This window comes from Dipteris shenzhenensis, chromosome 3 (genome assembly GCF_047967505.1).
Source record: "Dipteris shenzhenensis isolate YYH24624 ecotype China chromosome 3, Dip_SZ_1.0, whole genome shotgun sequence".
In the NCBI taxonomy this organism is placed as follows: Eukaryota; Viridiplantae; Streptophyta; class Polypodiopsida; order Gleicheniales; family Dipteridaceae; genus Dipteris; species Dipteris shenzhenensis.
The window spans coordinates 52607146-52626533 of NC_141598.1; positions in this window are offsets into that span (position 1 = coordinate 52607146).

Below are 19388 nucleotides of genomic sequence, written 5' to 3' on the forward strand. Positions count from 1 at the left end.
TCAACAGGTTCAACTCCTAACGTGGAGGTAATGGGCACTCCTTAGGTACCAAAGTCCTCTGAGTTAGATCATAATATCTTCCAATTGATGGCAGAGTTTGCTGATTTGAAATTGCATTTGGTTAATGCACAACAACCTAGAGCACCAAAGAGTGAGGAGAGGCCTCAAGATAAGAGTGGGGTCACTTGCTATGAATGTAATGAAAAAGGTCAGTATCACCCCGAGTGTCCTAGATTGAGAAAGAAAGAAGAAAAACAAGTATCCTTGTTAGAAGCTTCTTCAGGGGATTAGGAAAGAGAGGTAATGATGGCTAAACAGGGGCATGGTAAAGCAAAAGAAGAAGAAGAAAGCAAGGAAGAAGTAGATGAGGAACATCAAGAAGAGGAACACCATATTAAGAAAAAGAGGGCATCTAGAAGGAGAATTACCCAGTCAGACTTTCCTTTAGGACAAGGCATTGGAAGCTATGACTTGTTGTCCGACCTTAAAGAAAAGGAAGCTCATATCACCTTTGGTCAATTACTTGCTTTGTCTCCAAAACAATGAAAGGAATGGGGAAAGCTAGCAAGCACAAGAGTGTCAAAGAAGAAAGAGAAGAAAAGTGCCATTCCTATTGTTCAAAAGGTAGATATAGATGTTGGTGATGATGTACCTGTGGTTGATGTGATCATTGATGGTCAAGTGATTTCTAATGTGTACATTGATGGAGGTGCATCGATTAATGTCATGAGTGAGAAGACCATGATAGATGCTAATTTAAAATACTCTAGTACTACCTCTCCTTATCGCATCAAATTGGCTACAACACTAGGGTAAAGACCTTGGGAGTTGTGAAGAATCTAGAAGTGGATGTATCTGAAATTTCTATGCCGCCTACTTTTCAGGTGATCCCTACCAAGCCAGATGAATGTGCCTATCCATTGATTTTGGGAAGGCCTTGGCTACGCAAGGTGAAGGCTGTTCAAAAGTGGGATACTGGAGAATTGATTTTGCAGGGAAATCATAAGAAGGTGTGCTAAAACATCAGAAGCCGTAAAAAGAAAGTTGTCAAGGAGAAGTCTTCAACATTAGAGAGTTCGAGCTCTGACTTAACCGATGAAGAAGAAGAGACATGGTGTAGCTCCGAGGAGTCCAACTCAGAGGGTGAGGTGGAAGGAGTGGCCTTTGGTCTTTGTCTTGGTGCTGATCGGGATGAGTCAGCAGGAGGGAACAAGGTAGTGGTACAAGAAGATCCTGTAGAGAGACTTCATGTGGAGGATGTGGAGCACACTAAACGATGCCAATGCAATGAAGAGCTTCTTGGTGATTCTCTATCAGGTAGTGAGAAGCTCCAGTACTTGGATCTATGTTAGATGATTTTCCATGTCTCTTTGCAACAAGCTATTCACAGGTTCGACCAGTCTCTCTTGTGGAGAACAAGATTGAGTTGAAGCCAGAAAGCAAGCTAGTTGTGTAATGCTTAAGGCGATTGGGGGTGATCCAAGCTGAGGCACTAAAGAAAGAGGTAACACAACTACTTGAGGTGGGATTCATCTTTCCTGTTGATGATTCAGAATGGATATCTCCTATAGTCGTCACACCAAAGAAAGGAAATAAGTGGCGGGTTTGTGTGGACTTTCGTCCTTTGAATGCATGCACTAAGAGGGATCATTTTCCTTTGCCATTCCAAGATGAAATACTAGACCAAGTAGCAGGGCATGAGATGTATTCTGTATGTGATGGGTATTCTGGGTACTTTCAAATTCGTATTCAGGAGGAAGATCAAAAGAAAGCATCATTTGTCACACCTTAGGGAGTTTTTGCTTATAGAGTGATGCCTTTTGGGTTGACCAATGCACCAGCTACATTTCAAAGATTCATGAGTCAAGTGCTCGAGCCTTAGTTGGTAAAGTTCATAAGGGTATTTTTGGATGATTTTTGCATTTATTCTTGGCACATAGATCACAGTGGAGAAGTTAAAGATGGCCTTATAGGATTGATGAAGCAAAAGGGTGACTAGATCCTAGCAAGTGTCATTTGGCTCAAACAAAAGTAGTTTTGTTGGGGCATATTGTGTCTGAAGAAGGCCTACAAATGGATCCTGACAAGGTTCAAGCAATCATGGCATTGCCAAGTCTTGAGAGTGTCACTGGTGTTCACAGAATTCTAGGAAAGAGCAAGTATTATCAACACTTTTGTGATGATTTCACAGAGATAGTGCATCCCATGAACTTGTTGACAAGAAAGGAGTTTCTCTCCAATGGGGTGTGGAGCAACAAGAGTCTTTTTAGCAACTTAAGGATGCCATGAGTAAGGGCCCAATATTGAAGCCCCCTGATTGGTCTCAAGACTTTTATGTAAATCCAAGTGTATCTTTGCATTCAATTGGTGTTGTATTGCTACAAAAAGGAGAGGCACATAGAATGCAACCCATCTATTATACCAGTCGATAGCTTACAAAGGTGGAAACAAGGTATGAAGAAATGGAGCAGCAAGCCCTCTCTTTGGTGTTTTCAGTCAGAAAGTCCACTATGGTAGATTTGCTCACAGGATAGCACAATCTAAGAGAAGAAAAGAAATATAAGGAGGACATTAATGATGAAAGGGAGACACCACCAACAGCTTTTGTCTTGTATTTTGATGGGGCTTTTAGTCCTTCACACCAACAAGGAGCGAGGGGGGTAGTCTTGATGAATTCTAAAGGTCAAGAGGTGTGGGCAAGAGGACAAGAGCTTCTAGGTATCACAACTAATAATGTAGCTAAGTATAATGCTTTGATTCTTGGTTTGGAGGGTTGTCTTCAAAGTCAAGTTAAAGAATTAGACGTAAGAGGAGATTCTTAGCTTATTATAAAGCAAATGCAAGAGCATTACAGGACAAGAAGTCCTCATTTAAAGGAGCTTAATCAAAAGGCTATGGCACTATGTAGTCAATTTGATTTTTGCAAGTTTGTTCATATAAACCAAAAAAAAAATCAAACGGCAGATGAGTTAGCTACTCAAGCCATTGTAGTACAAGACCAGGGGGTGGTTTCTTTGGTAGACACTGGATGGCCAAAACTGCAAGATGTTCAGCAATATGTGGAAGAAGGCATGTTTCCTCGAGGGTTAACTCCACAACAGAAGCAGAGATTGGTAAGAAAGGCTTGTCCCTATACTATTGTTCATGATCAATATTCTTTATAAAATCAGAAAAGACAAGGTGCTCTGTCAGGTGGTCCATCCCATGGAGACTAGGAGAATCCTAGAAATGTGTCATGAATGGTCTAGTCATTTTGCTTCAGCAAGCATAGCTAGGAGAATTCTTAATGCAGGTTACTTTTGGCCACGCCTCCATAAGGATGTATATGAATGGTGTCAAAGTTGTAAAGTATGCCAAAAGTTTGGAAGGCGATTGTTGATTCCTTGGCCCTTGAAGCCTATTGCAGCATATGGACCATTTGAGAGGTGGGGGTTGGACTTTGTGGGACCACTCCCTCGCTCATCTCAGAGCAAGCATTATTTATTGGTGGCCACAAATTATGCGACTCGATGGGCAGAGGCCAAGGCCACAGTCAATAGCAAGGCAAGCACAGTTGCAAAATTTATCTTTGATCAAATTTGTTCACGCTTTGGTTATCCTTAAAGGGGATGGGGGACAGCAAAGGGCAACAAGAAGGAGAGGAGAGCACACAATGTGGGGGTGTCAAGAGACACCAAAGAATAGGTATGCATAGTATATATAGTGGAAGCATAGTATACTATGTACACGGGACTGGCCACATGGCCTTTACCCCAACAACCTCCCACTTAAAGGCGATGTGCCTAAGGGGAGTGAGAGTATGTACAACAATGTACAACAATAGAAGAAGGTCACCTATTCAATACCCATGAGGTCTCGGCAGTGTGCAAAGCTTGCTGAAGCTAGACTCTTCGTAAGAAGATCTATAGGATTGTCGTCCGTATGAATCTTGACAAGCTGGATGAGCTTATCACCAAGTACCTGCCATATGAAATGGTACTTGATATCAATGTGCTTTGTCTTGGCATGGAATACTGGATTCCGGGCCAACATGATAGCACTGTGGCTATCGCAGTGTAGCACTGGAATCTCCTGTAACATACCTAACTCTGCCAAGAGATGAGAAAGCCATATGGCCTCCTTTGCGGCCTCCGTGGCTGCCACATACTCTGCCTCAGTGGTAGAAAGGGTAACACAACCCTATAGATGAGAGACCCATGAAATTGCACCACCTGCGAATGTGAACAAGTAGCCTATAGTCGACTTCCTACTCACTGGACAACCTGCATAATCAACATCTACATACCCATGTACTGCTGAATCTGTCTGCCCAAAGCATATGCACATATCCTGAGTGCCTTTGAGATACCTCATAACCCCTTTCACTACTTCCCAATGCCATTTGCCAAGATTCACCACATATCATCTCACTACTCCCACTACATAAGCAATGTCTGGTCTAGTAGCTGTTGAGATATCGAGCTCCACTCGCGATATGCCAGGGTGACGGTTGTGTATTTATGTCACCGACTTGTTAGCTGGAGATGCGGTTGGTACACCGCCCACGAATAATAGCTGGATGACAGCTATCCTTATCTACACTAGTTCGTGGCTCAGTTAGTATGCCACCTTAGTTAGTTGAGTTTGGTTTGAGACCCACATATAGGGTTCTTCTATTTTCTTTGTACTTGAGTTCTTTTGGCTTTCACAACTAAGAAGAGGAAAACTGTTTTCAGCCTCCACCTTTGTGTGTATTCCCCCAATTGTTCATGTGAGAAAGTTGCAAGTGAGACTCCTTCCCTCTCTCCCACAATCTTCACATGGTATCAGAGCCTTGTTAGTGGTAAGGAGCTCAAGAAAGCAAGCCAAGTTCGTGGTGTCCTGGTAAGAGGACAAGTGTTGCTTTCCTATTCGCGGACACCATGATTGTGCATATTCAGGATGCAAATACGCCAAAGGAGGCATGGGATACTTTGGCAAAAATGTATAGCACAAATACGCAAGCCAGGAAAATGCAACTCAAATAGGAGTTGCACAATGTGCAGAGAGAAAATTTGAGCATAAATGACTACCACATGAAAGTGAAGAAAATTGCAGATGCACTTGCTTCCATTGGGTCGCCAGTGGATGATGATGATTTGGTTTCTATGACCTTGAATGGTCTAGGAAAGGATTATGCATAGTTCCGGACATCCATTGCCGTCCATGAAAACTTTCCTGATTTTGAGGAGTTGATTGCTCTTCTAATTTCTGAAGAGCAGAGAAATGGGGGTGCATCTTCCTCATCAGGAACTTCAAAAGAAACTGTCTTCTACTCAAATGCTGGCAGAGGTAGAGGCAGAGGTACAGGATCTGCAGGCCATGGTAGAAATCAGAATATGCAGCAAACGCAAGAAAACCAGTCCTATGCAGGAGGACGTGGTAACTCTAGAGGCAGGGGGAGCCAAAGAGGCCGTGGTGGATGGCAGAGAAGCCAAAATGCAAAGAGCAATGTTGAATGCTACTATTGTGGCAAAATGGGTCGTATGGCTAAAGACTGCTACAAAAAGCAGAATGACATTATGAGTGGAAAATTGCAGCAAGGCAATTATGCATCCTCTAGTAGACAGGGCGATGACAGAAATGAGCATTTGTTTATGGTGCAGCATATGACAAATTCTGTAACAAGTGCAGAAGAAAGCAATGATGTGTGGTATGTTGACTCGGGTGCGTCAAACCACATGACAGGTCACGCTATGCAGGATGCAAGAAAAATGGAAAAACCAGGATTTGTGGAGACTGGTGATGATACTGCACATCCTATTGTGCAGATTGGCAAAATTCCTTTGTCTATGCAGGATGGGAAAAAGAAATACTTGTCTGATGTATTTCATGTCCCGAACATCACCAAGAACCTGGTTTCTGTTGGTCAAATGGTTGAGCAGGGCTTGCAGGTCAGATTTAATCCTCATGGATGCTTTGTTGAGGATATGAAAAATAATGGTCGCTTGATAGCAAAAGGAAAGAAGAAGGGCAGGATGTTTACGTTGGATGCAGACATGCCTGAATTGAGTGCAGCAATGTTTGCACATGGGACCGGTGTAGTTGCAGATATTGATATCTGGCACAAACGCATTGGTCATGTTAATATACAGCGACTAAAATCAATGCAAGCCCAAAATATTGTTGCAGGATTGCCTAAATTCAAGGTTGCAGAAATGCACAAGGTTTGTGAAGCCTGTCAATTTGGGAAACAGGCAAGGAAACCTTTTCCTATGCATGTTCAAGAGAGTAAAAAGCCATTGGAATTAATCCACTCTGATGTGTGGACTACAAAAGCTGCATCTATTGGAGGCTGTCACTATTTTGTCACATTTATTGATGACTTCAGCAGAAAACTATGGGTGTATTTTATGAAAAAGAAAAGTGAAGTGTTTGGGCACTTCAAAGCTTTCAAAGCTATGGTTGAAAAAGAAACAGGCCTGCAAATAAAATGCCTAAGGTCAGATGGAGGGGGAGAGTACCTCTCAAATGAGTTTGCAAGGTTCTTGCAGGAGCATGGTATAAAGCAGCAATATTCATGCAGTCATACCCCACAGCAAAATGGAATTGCAGAAAGAAAAAACAGGCATATTGGAGAGGTGTCTCGGGCTATGCTAAATGAAAAAGATCTACCAGATTATTATTGGGCTGAAGCAGTTGCTACAGCAGTCTATATAATGAACAGGACTCCCACTGCAGCAATACATGGCATGACGCCAGAGGAGATGTATACTGGTAGGAAACCAGATACTTCTCATTTGAAGATTTTTGGTTGCATTGCTTATGTCCATGTGCCAGATGAGTTGAGGTCCAAGTTGGATCCAAAAGCTGAGAAGTGCGTCTTTATTGGTTATTCTCTGCAGTAGAAAGGGTATAGATGCTATAACCCTTCTACACGTAAGTTCACAGTGAGCAGAGATGTTGTTTTTGATGAGATGAGCAGCTGGTATAAACCAGTAAATGTGATGATTGATGTAGATGCACAAAATGGTAATGCTGCACAGAATGCACAGCAGCAATCACAAAATATCAGTGGACCTGGAGTGTCCTCTACCAGTGGTTCACATACTTCGCCATGGACAGGCAGATTGAGATCAGGAGAATCCCCTCAAAGCAATGCAGAGAGTGGTACGCAGGTATCACGAAAAGGAAAAGAGAAGGTAGATCAGCCCATGTTTGATGTGAATGCAGGTCACTCTTGTGTGGATGGTGAATCCAGTGGCTCAGAACAGAGCATTGATGATGAGTTGGGTATTCCTTCTATTGTTACACCTGGAGTAAGGAAGACCAGGGATGTTTTGAGAGCACCTGGAAGTGAGCCTATTTTGCGCAGGTCTACCAGGGTTAGGTATCCTGTGGATAGGCTAAAATATGATGGATCTTCTCACAGTAAAAGCACACAATGTCCTTTTTAGATCTAGATTTGCTTCTAGACTTGCCTCTTTTGTCTTTATCTCTGTCCTGTTGTCTACCTCTGACATTCATAGCACTAGAGGCTTTGGAACCTGCTCTATTCTGCCTATTCATGTCCTCCTGCATGATGGCACCCTCTACATCAGCATAGACCTGCAAATGATGAGAGTTGCTAGTGGCTGTGACAAATGTATCCCAACTAGGAGGCAAACTGACCAAGAGCAATGATGACTTAACCTCATCATCCAAATTCATCCCATGCTGAATAACATGACTGAAAGTCTTATTAAACTCATTCAAATGAGTCAATACAGATTGCCCTTCTCTCATTTGCAATTGCACAAGCTTCTTCAACCAAAAAACTTTGCTAGAAGCGCTTTGCTGTGCATACAATGTCCCTAATCTCTGCCATGCATCCCATGCAGTGTTCTCATTCCGAATGCTCATAATAATGTCATCGCAACATGTCAACATAATAGTGGCTTTAGCAAGTGTGTTTAGCCTCCACCATTCAGCATCTATCATAGACGTAGGCTTCTTGCCTTGCTCTTGAATGGGAACATATTGGTCCTTGAGATACAGTATGTCCATGCATTGTGTCTGCCACATCAAAGTTGCTAGTTCCCTCTAGCTTTTTAATGTTCATCATAGATGACGAATCTGCCATAATGTCCAAGCCACAACAACAAGACAATAATGATGCTCAAACGCTTAGCTCCTTGCAAGCAATCAATGCCACCAAAGAGTGAAATGCACTACAAGTGCACAGCCTGTACAACAAGTGCCCGCACTTAAACCAGTGCCAAAACCTTCAGCAACAAGTGAAGAATCCTTGCATACAATTGATTTTAAGAGTCTTGAGCATATTTTGATGGGACACATGGCAATAGTAGCCAAAAAGGACATGGATGGTGACATACGGGCTTATGTGATTGATGGGGAAAGGAATCTACAGGCAGCAATTGTAAATGGGTGAAGGAGGGTGACAAAATCTCTATAAAAGGAGCCCTCCTCTCCCTTGTTCATCATCTCTCTACCATTAGGCCTCGTGTTGTTGTAGCTCTAGTCTCTTGAAGCCTCTTCCATGAGCCTTCTCTCCCTCTTGTAGATATTCTCTTATGTAGACTCTTGAGTCCATCTCTCTCTAGTTCATTCTCTCTCTATGAGTAGGCTTGGAGCTTCCGCTCCCTCTTTTACATATAAGACCTCTTCTTCTCCCTTGTGTTTATAGTATTTTGAGTCACATTGGAGTGGAGTCTCACTCTATTGACAATGAAGATCACTTCGTATTCCGTCTCTCGAGTCTATCTTCCCTTTTCTTCCTTTCAAAGCCTTAAAAGTTCTTTCTATTCGGCCACTCATTGCACAGACATGGTTCATCCATTTCCCGAGCCACTAAGGGAATTACATATCCTATTCTAGGCAAAATCTATGAGTGGTGTATCGTTAATGAAGGTGGAGTCTTGAGGGAGCATCCTGCTCAGGCGAAATTAGCATCGGTGGAGGGCAATTTTCGTGACAGTTTGACCCCTTGTTAGTGTTTTGCTCATAACTTTCCAATCATTAGTCCGATTTTGATGAAACTTATATCAGTACAAAGCTCTCTTCAAGGGCATGTCTTTCTATTATGAGACCTTGCATCAAATACTATAGCAAAAAGTTATGAGTCTCTTTGTTTGATAGTTTATTTTCATGATAGTTTTTACCCCCATCTAGTAAACAACCCATAACTTTTTGGCCGCTTCTTTGTTTCTTACAAATGGTATATCAGCGTGAAGCCCATCTCAAGATGCATCTCTACATGTGTTTGAATCTTTGGTTTCATGTCTCTACCAAACGTTATAGGCCTCTGTGTCTAATGATAGTTTACAGAGTGTTTTAAGCTAAGTGTAAAGGTATCTATGAAGGAGGTGCAATGTTTCCTCAGAACCCACCCATCCGATCCAATCAGCCCCTTCAAGCTCCTTGATATATATCAGTTAATGTCATGTTGAGCCGTAAGATCTTCTTTCAACAACGTATCGCTCTTCTCTTTGGTGCAGACCGGCTTGTTGAGATTATGGCCTTTATGATCCTTTCCTTCTCCCTATGCTTGAGTACAACATCACTTGGGATGTTACCATCTTCATTCTCATCTAAGGGAGGAAATTATGGTGTGGTATCTGGGCATAAAAGCTTCTTTTTAATGTCCCTTTCTCAATGATAAATATCTTTGTCACTCAATTGAAAAGCAGTAGGAAGTGAAGACGTGCGTGAAGTTTATTACCCCCAACTTCATGTCACAGTACACTAGAACTCCATAGTCAACAAGAAGATATGTGAGAAGATATGGCTTATTAGTGAAATTCATTCTAGGGACCATTACTTATAAATATTACATTCCGAATGTATAGAGAGTCCCATTGTGGTTTGCTACTTTAAAATGCTCTCAAGTTTCATTAGTTAAAGGATTATTTAGAGACCTTGGGAGGAAAATGTATCTCCTTTTTGGTATAAGTCAATCAAAGTACTCTTGAGACAATAAGGAAGACAAACATACCTCCTATCTTATATACATTCACTTTTTGGAGACAAGTGGACCTCTTCTCTTATATAACTTCACTTTTCATCTTTCTTATCTTGTGAATATTTACAATTAGAGCTTGCCTCACTTTTACAAAAATTTTTGCTTTGAATTTTTTGAAGTTCTAATTATCAATCAAATTTGAGGGTGTTTTGGGCAACTTCAACTTTATCCATTATAGTATTTAATATCTCCTTTGTTGGCTTTTATAATTCAACAAATAGTATATCCTTTTTTAATACATTTGGAGTATTGTCTTCTTACCTTGCAAATGGATTTGCATTTCAAATATGTACTATAAATTTATAGTGATGACAATCAAAATACTTTTGATTGTACACATGTGCAAAGCATCAAGAAGCACTATAAGCTTGCACCTTCAAGGGCCTTTACACACTATAGTCATGTGCCACTACTTCTTGAGTATGCAAGTACACCTTATTTCTTTTTGAAAAAATAGCATAGTACATTCATACTAAGGATTCAGATGTGCCCCTCATAAAATTGGAGGTATTACCAACATAATACTTTCATAAATTCTAGTGCTAATCTTCAAATAGCTCCTTGAAAGATTTACTATATAAAAACCTTATATATAATGTTTGTTCAAGGGACTGATATAAGTACTATTGTGGGATTTGAAAACCTCAAACACGACGTGAGGGCATCTGTGTATACGAACTTCACGATGAAAGCGTAGGAGAGAGGAGATGACTCATTGGGGAGATGCAAATATACAAGTGAGATAGGGGGAAAAGGGGAGGGGGAAGTAAAAGCAAAGGGGACATGTGGGAAAATGAGAGGAAAGAGGGAGAGGGAGAGTGGGCGGAGAACATATACATCATGAGGATATGGGGAGTAAGAGGTGGGGAAGGGAGTACGATGGTATGAACATCATGGAAGAAGGGGGTGAGACATGGGGAAGAATGAAGGAGAGGAGTGAGGGAGTGATATGCACACTATAGGAGTAGGGAAATGGCTTAATCTTCCAACATGGTGGCTATACAAGTGAGGAGGTGCCGCATCAAAGATCCCCCCCCCCTTTTATAATCAAAGGGAACGGGGCTTCACATTAATTGTCCCTCTCCCACATGCATGGTCTAGAAGGGGCATCTTCCTTGTGAGTGCATGGTGGTGCGCACCCTCAATTGCAATCGACAATTGGAGGGTTGTGCATTTTCCATATACTCAAAACCCATATCCCTAGTGCAAGATGCACTTTGATTTTCCTTCTTATTTTATATTCACATGGGTGGGATGGCACAAAAGATGCATCACTACCTCAACCCCACTCCACTCTTTTTATATTCACTATGTAGGGTTGGCACAAATATGCTTGCCACCTCTACCCTTTCTCACACATTTTATATTCTAGCTCCCATTGACCTTCCCCACACCTCATTTAATGTTGACTAGGTGGAGGCATGGCACATGGGGGTTTCCTCCCACATCATCCAATATACATATAAAATATGGCAAGTAGCATGGACTATATGCATTATTTTCAAAGATGCCTTGCAAGGGAAGAAGCATCTTGACCTTTGGGTGGATGGAAACTTGTATCCTTTAGACCCTGCCACCCAAAAGAGTCCTCCTTTTCATACAGTGCATGATGTTGTTCGGTTTGTTGGCAAGGGACATGCTGGATTGCTCGGTTATTGCAATTAATTGAACCATTCTCAGACATTGGCTATGCAAGCAAGCGAGGTGCAGAGAGCCCAAGCAGAAGAACTTGCACATTTGGGAAATATTACTATTGTGGCAATGCATAATAGTATGCAGGATCTACAATTGCAAAACAAAGAACTCAGTGACAAAGCACATGCACTGGACTTGGAGCGACATAAATTGGAAGAATCAATCCAGAAGCTTGCTGAAAGCAAACAAGATTTGGAAAGGTCTATCTATGGCCAAGTTCAATGTGCTATGGAGAAGGAACGAGAGAAGTCGATAGAAGGAGTACAAAAGTTGAAAGGAACACCTTTGGGACTAAAGGAGAGGAAAAGACAATTGCAATATATGGATGCATTGTCAACCAATAGTGGTGCCCGAAAGAGGAGAATACGGGCTGCAAGGTTAGTTCCCCAAATTTTCAATGAAATTTCTTACCCCAAAATATTTGTGGTGTTGCATTCTTTCCACTAAGACTCATTTGTACTCTACTTTAGGAATTTCATGGAAGACTCATTTGTACTCTACTTTAGGAATTTCATGGAACAATGTAAATGGATGATAGTGATCCTTCATATGTTCTAAGAAGTTTAATAAAGCCAAGTGATGTCATGGGAAGAAGTGTTGAAGGACCCTAGACAAAAAGGGCTACGTAAACAAGTTGCTAGAGAGGTAATGAAGGATTTCAAGGACCTTGTCCAAGCAAAGGAGGTGCTTGGAGCTTGTGATGTTGTTGGTGTAAGTCGTGAAGCTTACAACTCTGTTTTTAAAATTTTCAAGTCTACTATGGAGGAAAAGTATACGATATCTACAATGCCATTGCCAACACCATGGTCTGTAAGGCTTGCACGTCAAGAAACAAACCGATGTGCTAGAGAAAAACTTGGAGGATACCATTGTGTAAGTGGCACAATGACTTGGAAGAGTAAAAAGAAATTTGGCATCCAAATGTTTGAGATGAATGCTTTCAATAATGTTTACGTGGATGTAGAAAATTTGTAGAGAGCCATGGTCAAATTCTATGGGATGAGAGAAGAAGCTAAGAGAAATTCCCTCTTCATATTCAACTTTGTTTCTTATGATTTCTATATCCTTACTGAATTTCTCTTTCATTGTACAGATGGCAAGCTAGTATTTGTTATAAAAATGGATGAAGCTCAGTTGGTAAAAGAGCACAAGCTAGAGAGGGTGAGCATTTGTATTATGAATGACGCCTTGCATTTTGCTCAAGGGGATGAGGAAGTTGAGCAGGGTTTCTCAGTCCAATCTAAGAAGGACATATGGTGGCTTGCAGCCTTTGAGACCCCAAAGGAGTGCCACGACACATTGAAGTGGGTTTTGGAGAGAACCGGCATCCCGTCGATTATTCGAAGACAACAGGTAGGGCAAACATTAATTGTGGATGGTGGGCATGGAACGTTTCAAGTTGAATTGCATCTAGCTGGTGATTTGAAGACCCTCAAGTGCTTGTATGGTTGTGATACAGGTGCAGATGCAAAATGGACATGCTTGTATTGCACCCACTCTCAGAAGATGCAAAAGGAAAGCCTATAGTGGGAAAATGACATCCTTTCTTGCAACCAAAGTGCAGCCCCTGATCATCACAAGAAGGATACTAAAGGGGACCCCATTATACCAATTCCATTGGAGCAGGTACACATGTGTACTTTGCATGCTGAACTACATATACTTGATAAGTTACTCTATCTCCATCTAGTTTATGCTTGGCACAATGCATTGCAAAAGTTGAAGAACTACTCTCACTAATGGGACTTCATGGAGGCAATGTGAAGCTTAAGCAAGACAAGAAACAATTAGGAAAGACACAAAATCTTCCTGCTAAAGTGTCCATGGGTGGAGGAAAGGCAAGAACGTTCTTGTCCAACCACAATGTTGATAAAGAAAAACATACATTGGCTCAAAGCACCCTAGGTTGGGAGTATTGGAAAGATTTGTGTGAGTGCACCACAAATCAAGCTTCACATCTGCGAATTGCTACTTTGAGAGCAAATTGTGGACAAAGCTTGATGCATTTATAAAGTTGCTTAGACAAGGTCAAGCAGATGAGCTTTATTATGAGAGATTTAGGACAGCATTGACAGAATTCATATCATTGATGGTAGAAGCATGGGGGGAGTCACATATTACACATTACATGGTAATCCTCCTTAGGTTGAAATTTTGTGCTTTAAACTTGAGTCAGTTTATGTTTCTAATACAATGTTTTTCTTTACAGCATATTCTTTATGCACATGCACCATGGTTTGTGGAGCAATGGGGCCCTCTGTCGATTTGGAATACTCAAGGAATGGAGGAATCACACTACAGAGCAAAGGTAACATACTTCAAGAATACATGGCATGGGGGTGGTATCGCGTGAAGCAATGCACTACACGAAATGTTCGATTGGTTTTATAGATGTTTAGAGGCCAGGACTCTCAAGTGCGATAAGGTAGAGGTCTCAAGTCTCGCAAAAGTAGTTCAAGATGTCAAGAAGACAAGGAGATATGCCGCTTGGAAGTCCTCAACAGGGAGTCAAGGGGTTGCGCAGCATTGGTTGCAACGTAGAGTCAGACAGGGGAGGCATTGGGTCCTAAGAGAGCCCCAAATGTAAAATGTTTGATGAATAAAGTTAACACTATTTTAAGTCAATTATAGATTCCAAAATTCACAAATTTGTTTGGAAATTGCAGAATTGCATGTGCGACATGGCATGGCGGAGGGGTGAGTGGGTTGGGAGGGAGGGTGGTGAAGATTAAGTATTACCGAACTAGCGACAAAAGACTAGGGGGGAGGAGGTGCACTCAAAAAACCCTAATTTAAAATAAAAACCCTAAAGTGCTTTAAAAAAGACTATATAAAGCACTTCAAGACCCTAAAATCCCTCATTTCTATGGCACGAGTTAAACAAACTGCTAGACCCACTGGATACTGTTTAGACGCTACCTGTTGTCCTCGTCATAATGCCATGGTCTCCGAACACACTGCAAGCCTCAGTGGCCAAGAGGGCAATGATCACTAGGGATCTGAAGACGGTTCTCATCATCAGGAGTCCAAGCAATGCAGCCCCCACCGTTCGACTCTCATGGGGGATCCTAAGGATCTCAGCACCATGAGGAATCCCAGCACGATGAAGGATCCAAGCACGATGAGGGGTCCTCTCAGTCCTTCCACACAACTAACTGTCGAAGTAGAGAGGTCTCCTGAGAGGGGCAAAATAGTCCAGTCAATCCTGATCAATTGCCCCTCCCTCCTCCGTGGGGTCCTGGCGTGGAAGCATCTAGACAAACAAGGGGAGCAAGAAAGGCAAAGAGAGGAGATGGAGAGATTACAGGGGCCACAACAAGAGGAAGTATTTGGTGGGCTCGTAGATATAATGAACCTTGGCCCCAATCCTCCAACCAAACAAACTGCACCGAAGAGCACCATCAACCCTCTGTGCCTTGAGATTATCAGATATGAGGAGCCTCTAGTACAAGCTGAGCAAGAGCCTTAGCATGCTGTCTCACAACCTCGTGAAAAGGAAAAGAGACCAAGGACAAAGCAGACCCTTAGGCATGAGAGGCCACCTTGAATGACCCAGTAGACACAGGAAGAGGAGTCTGAAGAGGTAATTGCAAGGGAGGAGAGGCGAAAGAAGTTCAAAGCGGGCAAGCGGCCATGGAGCCACGTCCAAAGGCCAGTGCAGGGTCCCCCAAAGATTAAGAGGTGCAAAAAATCAAGAGTAAAGGCACTTCAGGAGATCCACAAGTTCCAAACCACTATGGACAATCTCATTCCCCGTGCACCCTTCCAACGTGTTATACATGAAATAGCACGGCATTACAAGAGTGATGTGCGTTTCATTTCAGGCGCTATGGGAGCAATTTAGGAGGCAATGGAGCAGATGATAGTAGGTCTTTTTGAAGACGTGAACTTATGTGCTATCCATGCCAAAAGAGTAACAGTGATGGACAAGGACCTTGTACTCGCCAAGCGCATCCACTCCGATCCCTCCCTTAGGCCCTAGATGTTGTTTAGGTTCATTTGGTGTAATCTGAATCATTTTGTGAATCTCTGCCCTTTGAGGCCAATTATTAAAAGATATTTTTATGTTCTATTACTGTTCCCATGTTATTATACATGTTATGTGATGCTTTCCATCAGTTTATGCAAGTTCAGTGTGAATTTGAGTGGTCAAATGATGTTTTTTCACCATGGTGCAAAAGGCAAATGTGTTCGACATCGCACGGGGAGCCCAAAAATGGCAAAACCCGCTATGGCGCGTATGGGGCCTATTTGACCAAGGCTCCCCGCGCGATGCCGAACACATTTGCCTTCTGTCGCGTGGTGAGATTCTTACTGGATTGCTCAGAAATGACCATTATAGTGCAAATATTTATCTAATTGCATGCTTTTGAACAGAATAGTGAATGAAAATATTAATGCCAACAAAAATTAAAGTTACAAAATACAATGATAGTATAAAATAAATTTTGTAAAAGAACACAAAATGGGGCACTGTATAAAAAGTATAGTTGTATTCATATAAAATAAAATTTCTATACAATAAGGCTTCAGAGCCTTTCTCTCTTCTCTAAAACACTGAAAACATCGGGCTTTGAATTCCCAAATACACTCCTAGCTCTAAACCTAGTTGATAGAGTCTCAATGCTATTGTCATTGCTGGCTAGGGACATGGCTGCTGCCATCAATGCCATACCTTGAAAATTGGTTCCAAAGGCATTGAGGATAGCCATGTGGTTCACCAAAATGACCTTGTCAGCATTGCAATTCATGTTAGAATGACCAATCACTCTTGACAAGGCCTTGCACTTTAGGAGGTCATCAGTGTCATGTGGAGAAAACTTTTTGTGGATAACCACAAAGCACCCTATTGCTTGGCCAAGGTAATGCGCTAGTGAGTGATCTCTATTGGGATATCTCAAGGTGTATGCCTCAGGCACACCTTATATTTCTATGTGTGAGTGCTAGAGGCACAGTTAGGTGCCCACAAGCACAGTTAGGTGATGGAAGAGCCACATAGGATGATTGAGAGAATCTAGGAGCAGATTGAGGAGATGATTGTGGAGCTCTGAAGTCATCAGTGATGTCAGTGAGCATGTATGAGGTGCCTACTTAAGGACCTCACTCTTCTTTATTCTACAAGCAAGTAATGCAAGTATTCTGAGTTTGTGTCCACTCTTTCCTTTCCTTTCAGCTTTCCAACATGGTATCAGAGCCCTTTGATCCCCCTTGAGCCCATTTCTGCCACATCATCTTCTTCTTCTTCATCTTCTTCTTCTCCATTTTCCTCTTTCTTCCAAAATATTTGAGAGCTTGGTTCTCCACCTACAAAAGACCATTGCCCAAACCCTCTGAGCTGGAAACTCCTCTAGTATGGGCGAACTTCCACCTGCAAGCAATTGAGAAAAAAACGTCTCTGTTGGCTGCCATTCTCCAAATAGCGAATTTCTTCTATTGCTCAATACTCCCTGCCTACTCTGCCATTGCCTGAGCCCTTTTAGGAGTAGATGGGTGACCTCAAGATGAAGATTTTGAGCCATTTTTCAGGTCATTTGGTTCAATAACGAGGGAGAAATCATGAAAACTCAGGTTCAGCCTGTAGCAACTCTCCCGGGCAAAAGTGCACACCATTTCATCCAACCTCTATGCTGGACCCTCTCTAGTATATGAGTTTTCTTTTGCTTTAGAAAGCCCTCTTTTCCTTGCTTTGAAGAGTGAGCTACAAGCCCTCCAAGTTCAGCCTTTTGGTTTTGACAGTTTTGGACAAGTTTTTGAAGATGATGCTACATAAAATGCTACTCTAGCATTTCTGGTTTTTTGAAACTTTCAATAACTTCAGTACAAGTGTGGCTTCAGTTTTGTTTTGAATTGCTAGACCTGGTTTTAATTGGAAAGTATTCATTTTAGCCACTTCTATGAAGCATGTAAGCAGAAGCATCATTGATTGAATATTAGTCACTAGTCTTTGTTACATCAAGTGCTCATATTTTGGAAGTCTTTCAGTTATTTTTTGCCTTGTAAGAGAGATAGACACTGCCCAATATCTGGGTTAGACCCTCTCATGGCTACCCTATGGAATCTAGAGAAGTTCAATGCACAATATGCACAATATGCACAATCATCGAATCCAAAATACTGATAGACAACCAGTACATAACGGGCTTCCACACATGGCAGATGAAGGTGAAATTTGCATTGATGAGGGAGAACTTATGGGGACTTGTCAAACCTACTCCTACTGCTTCTTCTACGGCCTCCAATGCTGGAGAATCCTCAACTCCGACACGACCGGCAAGGGATCCAGCTAGAGAAGAAAAAGCATATGGTATCATTGCTCTTGCTTTAGGAGATGATTATATTCACCACGTCTCTGACTTAGAGTCTCCTTCAAAAGCTTGGTAGAAGGTTGACATGATTTTTGGTGCTAGCTCTCACATCTCTAAACTATCACTTAAAATCTCTTTCTTTGAATTGAAGATGGCTAGTGGTACTACTTTAGCAGCTCATGTCAACTATATGCAGAGTCTTATGACTCAATTAGCTTCTATCAACTCTCCTATTACTCCAGATGATGCTATGGTAGTGTTACTTAAGAGTATGCCTGAAGATTATGATCACATAGTTACCACTTTGAAAAATCTTCCTAATCCTAATCTTGAAGGTATTATCTCTGCTCTCCAAGAAGAAGAAAGGCATATGGAGCTCAGGAAAGGCAATGACACTGTTTATGCTGTAAAAGTCCAGAAGGGCAAGTATACCCCTAGCAATCACTGTGGAAAGACAAATCACCTTTCAAAGGACTGCTTTAAAATTAATCCATGCAAGCACTGTGGCAAGAACAACCATAATGAGAAGTTTTGCAGAGCCAAAGCAAAGACAGAAAATGCAAATCTACTTTCAGTTAATGAGCCTCCACAAGATGAGGCATCCTTTAAAGATTATGCATTTTAAACATCTCTATGTATGCTCCAGATCTCTCTTTTTATGTCAAGGTACTCAGCCTGGATAGTCCTCCAAAATGAATGAAATAAACTATTGTGTTTTTGTGTGTTTTGTAAACACCTCTGGTCACCTTATGATGTAGGCCATGTGTATGTTTTGCTCCATGGTACCTCCTGCAGACATTGTGTGCATGTACATGCAGGGGAGATAACCATTGGAAGGTCTTTCTGTATCCCTTTTTGTTTACCTTACACCCAACGGAACCCTTGCTAGCATGAGAACCTAGCCATAGATTTATCCTTGACCACCATGAGATGGCATGAGAAACTATGAGACTAGATGTATCCTTGACATAGCCTGAGGCATTTCCTTGAGGGGGGGTTTGTTGGGATATCTCAAGGTGTATGCCTCAGGCACACCTTATGTTTCTATGTGTGAGTGCTAGAGGCACAGTTAGGTGCCCACAAGCACAGTTAGGTGGTGGAAGAGCCACATAGATTGATTGAGAGAATCTAGGAGCAGATTGAGGAGATGATTGTGGAGCTCTGAAGTCATCAGTGATGTCAGTGAGCATGTATGAGGTGCCTACTTAAGGACCTCACTCTTCTTCATTCTACAAGCAAGTAATGCAAGTATTCTGAGTTTGTGTCCACTCTTTCCTTTCCTTTCAGCTTTCCAACAATCTCGACCGAAGCTACTGTGAACAAGGCGTTGCCGAGATGAGAATACGTCGACCTCAAATGCCTCCTGCAATAGTCCAGCATTACATTAGAATTCCATTAAAGCAAAAGTA